The sequence below is a fragment of the Girardinichthys multiradiatus genome, chromosome 5 (genome assembly GCF_021462225.1).
Source record: "Girardinichthys multiradiatus isolate DD_20200921_A chromosome 5, DD_fGirMul_XY1, whole genome shotgun sequence".
Taxonomy (NCBI): Eukaryota; Metazoa; Chordata; class Actinopteri; order Cyprinodontiformes; family Goodeidae; genus Girardinichthys; species Girardinichthys multiradiatus.
The window spans coordinates 39,660,098-39,672,333 of record NC_061798.1 but is presented as its reverse complement, the minus strand read 5'-3'; the positions used below and the strand labels follow the sequence as shown (position 1 = coordinate 39,672,333).

The 12,236-nt window shown below is 39.1% G+C and overlaps 1 protein-coding gene across 5 annotated transcripts in view; it reads right to left on the bottom strand.

Annotated features, from left to right (window-relative positions):
- The window catches only part of elfn1b (extracellular leucine-rich repeat and fibronectin type III domain containing 1b), a 183,098-nt gene extending 171,829 nt beyond the window's left edge, over positions 1–11,269 (bottom strand). For all 5 annotated transcript variants that reach the window (XR_007038177.1, XM_047364617.1, XM_047364620.1 and 2 more), the window contains exon 1: positions 10,858–11,269. The gene's annotated coding sequence lies outside the window, so the exon portion shown is untranslated. The remainder of the gene's footprint in view (positions 1–10,857) is intronic.
- Between the last annotated feature and the right edge of the window lie 967 nt (positions 11,270–12,236).

The window sequence follows — 12,236 nt, the reverse complement described above, 5'->3', positions numbered from 1 at the left end:
TACAGCCCCCAGACTGGCATCTCTCTCCCCCCGGCGGATCCACCCCTGGCTGAACTGTGAGCTAAGTCCGTTGTAGTGTTTTTCTTACCTTGGCCACCACTCACCTTCTGCCGTTTCCTTTTCAGCCTGACTACCGGCCACTCCACTCTCAGACCGATTTCTCTGAAAATCGTGTAAATAAATCATTGAATCCACGCTTCTCTGTTTTGAGTGTTCTCTCTGCATGTGGGTCAAGTCGGCCTTAAAGAAAACAATGACAAAAAGAATGCAGGCAAACAGAGAACAAGGGGAGAACGTGTCAGAGCAAGCGAGAGACTGAAGTTAAAATTACTTTTCTGCAATGAAGAGTGTGATTGCAATTTAATACTTAACTGCTTCACTTTAGTATGCTTTCTGGTGGTTGTGTGATTCAGTTTTTATCTTTTTTTCCGATGTATCCTGGGAAATTATATGTCAACTGGTAACATGTCATTGCTGCCCTTTCAGCCATGACAAAACTTTTTAACAAGAAGCCTGTGGCACATGATGGATAGATAAGTACAGATAATAACCAGCACCCTCTTTTCTTGATTTGCATTTTCTGCATGGCTATGTGTATGTGCCTACAACGGTGTATGTGTGGGTGAGTTGCAACTTGTAACAATAACTTCCTAATTACAGTTCCCCAGTGTTTGTGCAATCTTCCTGAAATGCTAACTAGCCCCCTACAGGGACGGTGGTGCATTATTAATCTGTGTGCTCGCTTGAGCGTGTGCGTTCTGGGCTGGAAGGCGTGCGTCTGCAGCATGCATGTGTGCATCTTTAGTGCAGGTAAATGTCTGTTTGCTTGTCTCAACATTTTAGGGGTTTAAGTGCATTATTCACAAAAATGCAAATGATGTGAATCAGTATTTTAAGTGAAGGAATTTACATTTTCACTGCTTTTAATAGTGGGTCAATTGTCGAAACTCTCAAACATCTTCAAGATGAACAAGATTGTTTTCAAAGTTGCACACAGCTTAAAAAAAGAATGAACTGGACAATGACCAAGTAATCTCATGTCAGGAGAAATGTTTTAATGCAAAAAGAATTGTGATTTGTCATGATGGTAACAACATGCTGGGAATAGTTAATTTTACAAATGTATTCACAGTTGGTTTGATGAGGACATCACTACATTTCTATGCATTTTCAAATATAATTAAATACAGTTATTGTGTGCCATTTTGCATTAAAGTTGTACTATTTAATGTCAGAGATTCAATCATTGATAGGATTTGTTTTCTTACAGCAGTACATGTGAAACTCGTAGAGGTGTTTGCACTTGTGAAACCAATGGGAGAACATGATGTCCATGTAAATTATGTATAAAAACCCCTGGGGTTATATGTGATGGCCATATGAAACCCAAAAACTGCTTGTAAATTCGTCTAAACTCGTAGAGAGCTTTTGTAATCATACCGATCACTCAAAGTGACTAAACAAAAATGCGAAATAATATTCTTAACAAAAAATGTTGTGTAGAAACATGTAAAACTTGTGCTTCATATAACATATGAAACACATGTGGGAAGCCTTACATATATAAAAAAATTCCTTTTACATAAAACACATTTTTCACATGATATACATGCTTTTTACTGTAATGACATGTGTAAGATGTGACCACATATTTTTCCAAGGTGAAAAAAATTTGTGAACTTCATGTGTTTTTTTTGTGGGTTTTTTTATTATTATTTGGGGATTCGTGTCTTATGACCATAGGTGGGGGTCAGCATGCAGAATGCCTATTAAATCTTGAACAAGCCCAGCTCTTTCCCAAGCCCAGACAGATTGGAGCAACACCCAAAATACTGCAGAGTAGGCCCAAACTTGTTTATCCACCTTGCAGTTCAGCTTCCCATCACTTGTGAAGAACACACCAAGATACTTAAACTCCTCTGCTTGAAGCAGGGACTTACCCTGAACCTGGAATGAACAGTCCACCTTTTTCCAGTTGGAAAGGAGGTGACTCTCATTCTGTATTCTCCCCTCTGTGCTCCACTTTAGTGCACACTGAAGATCATGGCCTGGAAGTTGCCAACAGAACCACATAATCCGCAAAAAGCAAAGATGAGACCCTGGGGTTACCAAGCAAGACATTTTTCTCCTATCTGCCAAGATGTGTTTCTTTTCAATTGCAGACAGTTTGTTTGTCTGTAGAAAATATTACACAAGCTTATCTTGTGTTTGCTGTTTGTTTGTTTGTTTGTTTTTCTTTATCCTAACAAGAACCAAATCTGAGGTTTCTATTTTTGAGATTATAGGAGATTTATTTTATGCCATGTTATTTCTAAAAAACAAACCAGAATTAAACAACTTGGACAGTTTCTCAGCAGAAGCACTGAATATTTAAAGTATTTCTCCAGATCCAGCCAGTGGAGAGGTGTCACGTTATCTTTGCATGCAGGTTTGATTTTACACTTTGGGGCATTCGCTCTCAACAAAGATCAACATTATGACATGAGATACTGCGAACACTCGGTACTCCAACATGCTTAATATGGAGAGCAAATTTCTGTTGAATTAGGGATGACTTTGGCAAATAACAACTGATGTGATCTGATTGTGAATTTTAGCCTCCATGAGCTTTCTTATTTATAAGAGGAAAATGTAGTAAATAGATAGGAACCTGAGGGGGATCTCCTGTTACACAGATGCATTTCTTGAGTATTCCCGAAGAACTTGCCCCACAGTGAAGCCTCCAGGCACAAAGATTGTACTATGATGGAGAGCTTACTCTTGGGGCTAAGGTAAATAATGGATGAAAAAAGGAAAAAAAAGTCCTTCAAAACTTCAGGTGAAGGTTAGAACAAAACTGGAGCACAATGACGTGACAGCACCGATGTTAAATCCCATCACTGTTCATCCGTTTTGTACTTCCAGACATGCCAGCAATTGCTCTCCGCTAAAGATGTCACTTTTCATTACAGCTGATTTCTAATGTTTCCACCTGCCTTATTACTGATGTAACCATCACAGTCACATCACCGTTGACACTTCTGCTGCTGCAGCAGAAGTAAAATAGCTTTTACTGTGTAACTGCATGCTGAGATGTGTTGCATGGCTTTATTGAGCCAGATTCTTTTAAGATTTAAGAGTCTCTTTTTTTCCTGCCCTATCTGAACGGCCTCTACAATTTGAGCGCCTGCTGCAGCAAGCACTGCAGTACTAATGCAGGATGAGAGCAAGATGAGCAACCTCAAAAATGGTTATCAAACAATTCCCGGAATAAGTGACTGCCTCACTGTGACAGAGGTGTCTGGCTCTGAAACAAGCCAGTCAATCATTTCTCAATCCCAAAAGAAAAATGTCCTTAAAATGTGAATGAAGCTGTTATACTGGGACCACATCATGCCTATTTATGATGATAAGAGTCCCCTCGCCCTTTCTTCATTCAATCTTTTTGCCTTCCTTTTCTTTTTCCTTCTCTTCATCGGTGGCACTCAGCCAACAATTGGAGTCAGTCAGTGGGAAAACTCTGTTAGTAGTCCATGCCCTGTGGGACGAAGTGGCAACAACATCCGTTACAACAGATAGCGGGGCAGCCAAAATTTAACTGGTTGAGTGACTTTGTGTCTCACGGATGAATCCAGTGAGCTTCTGTGTTTGAACTGCTCAAACACATGCATGGAGGTAGGTGCTTCTACATCTATGTCTGAGTTGCGGTATACATGCTTCATTGAAGTCTCTGAACATCAAAAGCACTCATGAGAGCTTTGCTGCTGTTTGTCATGTTCAGTGTGAATTATTACTAGATGGACGAATGCTACTCTACCATTAAATGTTTGGCTCTTTTATGCTGTCGTGATGACAGTAAAGAAAATGCAAACATGCCTTGGTGTAACCCTACAACTACAGTTCAAAGTTAGAATATGCATTCCTATGAGACTCGTTTGTCAGATTAAATGTATCTTTTAAAAATAACAGCCTTCAAACAGGTATTAAACAATAATATATATTGAGCCCACAGTTCTGTAATAAAAGATTTTTTTATTGGTCTGATTTAATATTCTAATCCTAAATTATGTGTTTTCTTTAGCTATATGTGGAAAATCATCATAATTAACAGGAATAAAGGCTTGAAAAAAATCAATTAATGTGTGTAAAGTACTATAAAAAAGGAACCTTTGAATAATATTCACTAAAGCAAATATTATTCAATAAAGCACCTTGTGTTTTCTAACATATTTAGACATGTCCCATTTCCCACATACACGTATCACATCGGGTGCACTTGATGAGAACATTATTACTCGTCATTCTGAATGACATCTGCGCTGTATAAACCTCAGACACTTGGTTTGGTGTGCTCCTGATTGCTGAAATGAAAAGGAACACCGTGGTGAGATGCAAAGAGCTGCCTGATGTCTTCAAAATGAAGATTGTATTAGTCTATGAGTCTGGTAATGAATTTAAAAAGGTCTTGCAAGAATTTGAAAAACAGTCTAAAAGATGAGGACTTTCAAAACAACTGCCAACATGCCCAGGTTTGGTCATCCAAGCAGATTTACCCTGCAAGCAGACTCCAAGATGCTAAAATAAGTCTCTAAAGACCTAACATCAACATAGGACCTACAGCAGACTTTTGCTACTATTGATATGAAAGTTCTCATGCAATCAGAAAGTAACTGCACAATAATTTTAAATCCAGGTGTGCAAAGATGAAACCATTGCTCTCCAAAAATAAAAATATGAAGGCCTGACTAAGGTTTGTCAGGGAGAGAACATAGACAAAGACTAGGACCTCTGGAATAATGTTTTTTGGACAGATTAGTCTAAATTTGACAGGTCTGGCATAAACCAAATACAGCATTCCAGAAAAACAATTTTGCTGTAAAGCATGGAGGTGGAAGTGTCAAGGTTTGTGAATGCTTAGCTGTAGTACGACCAGCTCACGAGACCAAGCAGCAGGACCTCCATTGTTGTTGTGTATATATCACATACAAATCACATTACATTACTTTATTTGAAATGGGGGGCCACCTTTCTGTTAACAATCTCGCCCACATTGAGATGCTACTCAACTGTAATGAAAAACAAACCAAATCATTTAGAGCTAATCTGATCTGAGAGGAACCACACCAAATAGGAACTAATGGAAAATGGGCATAAGCTGAGAATGAAGAAATGGAAAGTCCTGGACCATGATGATCTGGGTCAGATCTCACATCTGGGTCTATTTAGGAGGTTGTGGGGTGACTTGACATTGGCTGTATAAGAAAGAAACTCCTGGAAGAAGTGTCTTACTGTATAAATTTCAATGAAAGGGGTTAAGAATAGCCTGTAGAGGGAAGGGAGTTCTAACCTTTTCCCCTGTTAGAAAAAACACTTTTTTGCCTATATCTTTTGTTTATTGTGTTAAACAAGGTTAGTTTTATGTGTTTATCTGTAATTAAATTACTTTCTTTCCCCCAGATAAATAAAATAAAGTTAACCATCAGGATGTAAATATTTCTGTTGAAAGATCTGCATTAATGAAGAGGGTGTCCTAATTTTTTCGTATGACTTTAAGTTCCAGCCAGATTTAAAACAGACGAAGTCGTTGGCTTGGTTAGCCCTAGTGATTAATCTCACAAAAGTTGACATCTAAAGACGTCGTTTCACCTTTCAATTCAAGTCTTTTCTATGTCTAAATCTGCCACCTCTAAAGACAAAGACAATGATTTATCACTTTAAAAGAAGACATTATGTTAATCTTTTTTTTTTACCCATACTTCACTCTCAAATTTCATCTAAACAAAGATGTTAAACGTTAGGCCTGGTCAACCCATTTGATCCACCCCGACCACTTTTCATCAACAGATGTCTTTATGTGGAGATCTTTTCACCATTTACTTTTCAACCACAAATTCATGAAGTTTAGATGGAAAACATTGTTGTGTTTTGTCTATTTAACAAATATTTGTCCAGTTACTACCTTTCATTTACAGCTGTTGACTCTAAAGGCCAAAGCCAATGATTTACCTCTTGTGCCTTTAAAAGGGAAGGAATTTTATTTGTCTTTTCTTTTTCCATTTGTTTATTTGTGTTTTCCTGAGCGCTTCGCAGATTTTAATTTTGCTTTGACATTTCATGGAGGTATCTATCTATAGCTTCCAGAAAAAAGAAATTGCATATTCTTTCTATTCTTCCTGAGGTAGCTTTATAACTATTAAGAAAATAACGAATGCTAGCGACTAATAACGAGCTGCATCCAGAGGTTTTGTCTCGTACAGGCACTGATTGAGATCTAATGCATTTACGTTTATCATTTCGAAGACTTTAAACATATTAATCAACACCTAGACATTTTACTTTATGACTATTTGAGATTTCATTTTCACTTTCAACCACATTTAGACATTAGTTTATGTCTTTATGTGTAGCCAGAGTTTTATATTGTTTAGACAGAAGCAAATGTTGTCTCTTCTATGTCTATACAATGAAACATTTCTCTGTTTGATACACAGATTTGATCAAAAGTCTTGAATTAAAATGTAGGATTATTCTCTAAAGTTGGGCTATCTGCTCAGGTAGCCAGCCTGCAGTCTGCTGCTTAACAGTTTTACTTTCCCAGTGACCCATATATCTAATGTCAAAGCTAAAGTTATCCATAGACCTCACTTAGAGGAGTCGACATTAACCCTTTCCATGATCATGATTTAGACGTAGATGTTTAATCTATGTTCAGATTGAGAACAACTGGACATTTATGTGGGATATATAAATAACTCATATCCATCCACACATCCATTTTCTACACCCGCTTCTTCCATTCTGGGTCGTGGGATAGGTGGTGCCTATTTCCAGCAGTCTACGGGCGAGAGGTGGGGTACACCCTGGACCATTGCAGGGCAACACAGACACAAAGGACAAACAACCACACACTAGAGGCTGACATTTTTTCGGGAGTCCCACGAGTCACGGGATTCCCATGGGAATCCTGCGGGACGGGAGACAGCATCAGTAAAGATCACGTGATTGGGACGGTACAGGATAAAAAATTAACGGGAGCAGACGGGAGCGGGAGCGGGAGCGGGAGCTAACCAATAGGAGGGAAAATAAACTAGGATCAATTGTCTTTGGAAATGTAAAACTGAGACTTTGTCATAAACTTTAAGAAAAAAAAACTTGAATCGACGCCGCCATTGTGTAGTTTTTTTCCAAGAAGCCTATGCTATAATGCGAGTCAAACGAACTACACGACCCACAAGCCAACAGTGCTTCTGATCGATGTTTTCCACGTGCGTTCAGAATGGAGGGAACAAACGCAGGTGGAGAACTGGACGTGGTAAAATTGGATTTGTAACGTAAAGTCAGAAATAAGGACTTATCTATTAAACTCATAGAGCTGACAGGGAAGTCGCAAATATTACCGAACTTCAGGAGAGTTGAATGTAGCGGTTTTAACACGCAGTCTGCTGCTTGTAAAACGTGTTTAGTCGTAATCAAGTTCACCAGTGATTAAGGGAAACTTGTAAGGCAGATTCTGGATTAAATCAGCCCTGCATCTCTTCATTCATCAAACCAAAAGTACCAACATGTGTCAAGTCTCATCTGACCAACAAAATTGCTGCATGTGCACTAAAGATTTAAGAGGTAAGGTACAGAAGCCCATGAGGGGACATGGGGAAATTTATTTATTTTGCGTCCCCACGCAATACTTTTGCGTTCGGCATTTTGGAACAGCAGCACAGATGACAAACTGCTCATAAAACAAACACTGATATGTGATTGATATGGTTTATTTGTCATATGCAGGTTAACACGCAGTAAACAATGCGATTAAATGCTTAGGATAAGAAGAACCGTTCAAATCACGATAAAAACAAAAACACGGCGTACAAAAAAAAGTACACATCATGCAGCAGTAATAAGCAAACAAAGTGTCACAGATGTGGTTTTGTGCAGCATTACTGTTCAGTAGTTCGTTTGACAGCTTGTGGATAAAAACTGTCTTTTAGTCTGATTTGAAGATAATTTTATTTAAGGCTGATTTCAAAATAAAACTCAATAAATCTCAAAACGGGTGTAGTGTTTGTTTCATTTTTGCAGTTATCTGGTTTGGAAACTATCCCACAAAGTATTGCGAAATAACGCAAAGACTATTGCGTGGGGACACAAAAAAGAAAAAATCCCCCCTTGTCCCCTCGCGGACCTCGTTGAAAGGCTTCATTAAGGGAAGATATTAAATAAATATGTTGTGAAATAGAAAAAAATTGAATGTACCATTAAATGTACAATTTGTTTAATACATCATTAAATATTAAGTGTACCACTAATTACGTCATGTCGTCTTTAAAATTATACTTAATTATTCAGTGGCACATTTAATTGCATAATAGTCCATTTCATGATATAATGGTACATTTATTGTTTCTAATGATGTATTAAATAAATAAATGGTACTTTTAATTTAATGGCACATTTAATGTTACATTTCTTTCATGTTACATTTACTTCACTGATGGGACATTCACAACATTTATTTATTTAATGATGATTTTATTGTATTAATTTTGTCCAGTTTGACCCTCCATTCTTGATGCCTGTATAGGAGATCATGTCAGAATTTGAATCAGGTGTTCTGGAGCAGACACACATCTAAAACTTGTAGGGAAGGGGTCCCTGAGGACCAGGGCTGTGAACCATTGAGGTACAGTTTCTAAATTATGAAGGTAATGCCTTTTTGTCCTTTTGTTCAACAAGTACAGTTCTCTTACTAGGTGCATTTTTCTTTCGTTCCAGCAACTTGAAACATAAAAGTGATGTTATTCTTCAAAGGAAACGATCACTTAATAAATAAGTAAAATACAACTATGTACATTTTGTTTATTCAGCTAAGATAGGCATGGTCTGTTTCCTTGTTGGATGTTTTATTATTTCTTCATTATTATTCTTTTTACTTTAACTGGCCTTTACTACAGCTAAAAACAGGGACCTAACTGGTCCTTCAAAGAAAGAAATTGCCAAAAGACTAAATGAAGAAAACAAAAATGGGAGTGGCACAGGAGAGTGGGAGTCGTTCTGAATGGGAGTGGGAGTCAATTTACCAGGAGTGGGACGGGACAGGATTTTTTTCGTTATGCTGGCCTGGGATTGGGATGGGACAAGACATTTTTCTGTGGGAGCGGGATGGGACAGGAGGGAAAATCCACTCCCGTGTCACCCTCTACCACACACACACACACACACACACACACACCCATTAACACCTTCTTGCTGCAAAGCAACAGTCCTTAAATACCCCATATATACTACAAGGACTACAAAAATGCCTGTAAATCATGCAAAAATTATGAAAGCCCCAATAGAAACTCAAAGACACACACTCTATTGCCAAAAGTATTTGTTTACTTTTATATGTACATGAACTTTGATGACATCCTATTCTTAACATATGAGGTCATTTTGTTGATGAACCCCCTGTTACCAACAAAGCAACTTTAACTATTCTGTAAACATCTTAAACAAGGTTTAGCAGTGTGTTCATAGTTAGATGAGAAAACCAGAATTGCACACTCCACTCTAATTCACCCCACAGGTGAAGGATGAGATCAGGACGTTTTTCCACACCAAACTTTATACACCTGCAGCCATGGAAGTGATTTTAACACTGGCATTCATTGATTTGGTGGTGTGACCCAATACGATATAGTGTATGTATGAAATAACTAATCTCATCCTTTTTTTCAGTTGTGAGATGTCTGTAATAATATCAATGTATGTGAATATGGCACCACATTTCCACTTATAATCTAAATTGTTGTTAAACATTAACCTCTAGACACTATGAATTGATAACAACTTTCTTGACATCAGAGATGAATTGTTTTCATGAAAGATAAATTTGATCCGCATAATTTATAATTTAACCAGAATTACCACACTCTCCTACAGCAGCAGCACCTATGTGACCGAGCAAATGGGAATACAGAGAAACTGGAAAAGGAAAAAGTTTCCTAGCCTTTGTTCAGACAATATTCTGAAGGTGCACATCAACAAGTAGGGGAGGGGCAGGGGACTATTACTTTATGCTTTCTACAGCTGGAAGAAACTCTGGTCACTCTGGCAGTTTCTCTGGCATATCGATAAAAGGAATTTAAACCTATGGAACAGCATAACAGAAAATTTTACTGGGTTTTAAAATGGTAAGTGTACAAAACCTCGGTTTAAGCTAAACCAAAACCGGTTCATGCCTACTGGGGTGATTTGCTGCTTCAAGAGATTTTGTATCTTGTGAGCACTAAGTTGAAATGTAAGCACTGAAATTTATGATGCCAAAAACTTCAAATCCATAAACTCAGAACTACATTTAAGTATGCATTGTATTGGGAAGGGGCTGTCTCTGTTGCCATCCCGGACTGCAGCACGGTTTCCAGGGCCCCGGCACTGCAGCCTGTCCCGGGACAAAGACTTGATTAATTCCAAGTGACCGGCTCATTTGTGCACAAAGCCTGGCACGTGTTAAACTCATTAATAAATACCGAAGTAGACTCAGGTCAAATTAGCAGAGTAGGTGGTTGCATACGCACAAACTGAATCCACCGCACACATTCAGAGAGAGCTCAACATTAAATGTGGATCTGCACCCCGCATTATCAGTGCGCACAAAGGCTCGGAGATAAGATGATGGAGCCGATCATTAAATTCCCTCCATTCATCACCAATGTGCACACACACGCACACAGAAAGCAATGGGTTTTCAGAACCGCAGCAATGCCACATATGTTGACATATTTTAAAGTTGTCATGTGGTTTCATTCCTCCCAAAGCAGAAACATGAAAATGTATCAAAATAGGATTTTTGCGTAATCTTTATGGTGATGATGAGATCGCTTAAGGATGTGAATCTACCTGATCCGGATCCAGATGCCAGCAAGCAGGGAGACGGCGCTTCTCAGGTCCGCTCGCTGCCTCCGGCGGTGTACGTGCGTCTCAGTGATGTATCTCTATGTTGTTTTTTGTTGTTTATTTGAATTTTTGCCCCAGCTTGTCTCCTGTCTCTTCTGTGGTCTCTGAGAGCAGCTGTGACCGGGATGGGGCTCCGTCGGTCGCAGCGGCTACTGATGTGGTGATTGAGATTTTTTGGGATGCAAAGCAGCGTCTGATGTGATGCGCTCTGCTTCCCTCCTTCTCCGTCTCTCTCCTCTCAGTTTCTGCCTCTCACACTGCGTCAGGCACCGCTTCCCCTCCTCCTCCTCCTCCTTTCCATCTCTCTCTCCTCTCTTCTCTGACTGCTTTGACTCTACCTCCCTCTCGTCAGGAACAGACGGTGATTAATTCGCTGGAATTCAGTTTCTCTCTCCACCTCTTTCTTCCTATAGCTCTGCGCTTCAATCACCTCCAATCCGCCGCTTCTCCTCTGAACTGAAGCGAACAACAACCAGCTGTTCCGGCGGAGGAAACGAGGATTGCACTGCACTTGAAGTAGTGAGATTGTGCTTGTTCTCCACGTGGAGAGCGAGATAGTGTCCCATCAAACTCAATCTGGGAAACTTTTTGATGAAATTGTATGAAATCCAGGCGAGTGGGAGTTCTTTGGGAGAATGAAACAGACAAGCAGCTGGCAAAAAGTCAGCTGTAATTTTTCTGGATTGATTGGTGTGTTTTATATATTTTTTTCTCCATCAGGTCAAAAACCTGCCAGACTGGGCATTTCAGTGATATTTGTGGCTGGCTGCTTGCCTGAATGCACTGTACAGCAATGTTGTCCTGCCAGCATGGTGCGGTTAGATTAACTGCCTCTTTTGCACAAACACACACACACACACACACACACACACACTCACACACATCAATACAGATACTGCTGGAACCAATGTGTAAATGTCTTTAAATTGTTTATTTCAGGGCCGCAATCTAACGCTGAAAACAGTTAGAAATAAAACAACTTTAATTTGATTACATGTATTTGGTAGCTGTTGTTGGAACCCTGCTGTTAATGTTTTGTACATCTCTTTGCCAATAGCACAGTACTTTAACATTTCGCAAAGCGGGAGCAACCAGACAGTGGGATCTTTCACCATTTCTTTTTGCACAATCTTTCTAGATCATCCAGATTCTTGGGTCTTCTCCTATGCTGTCCTCTTTTCAGATCACCCGACAAGCTTTCTATAGGATTTAGGTCTGGAAACTGAGATGGCCATGGAAGACGATTCATCTACTGTCTGAAAAACCATTTCTGTGTTAATTTGGCCGCATGTTTTGGACCATTATTAGGCATTTGGCCTTTT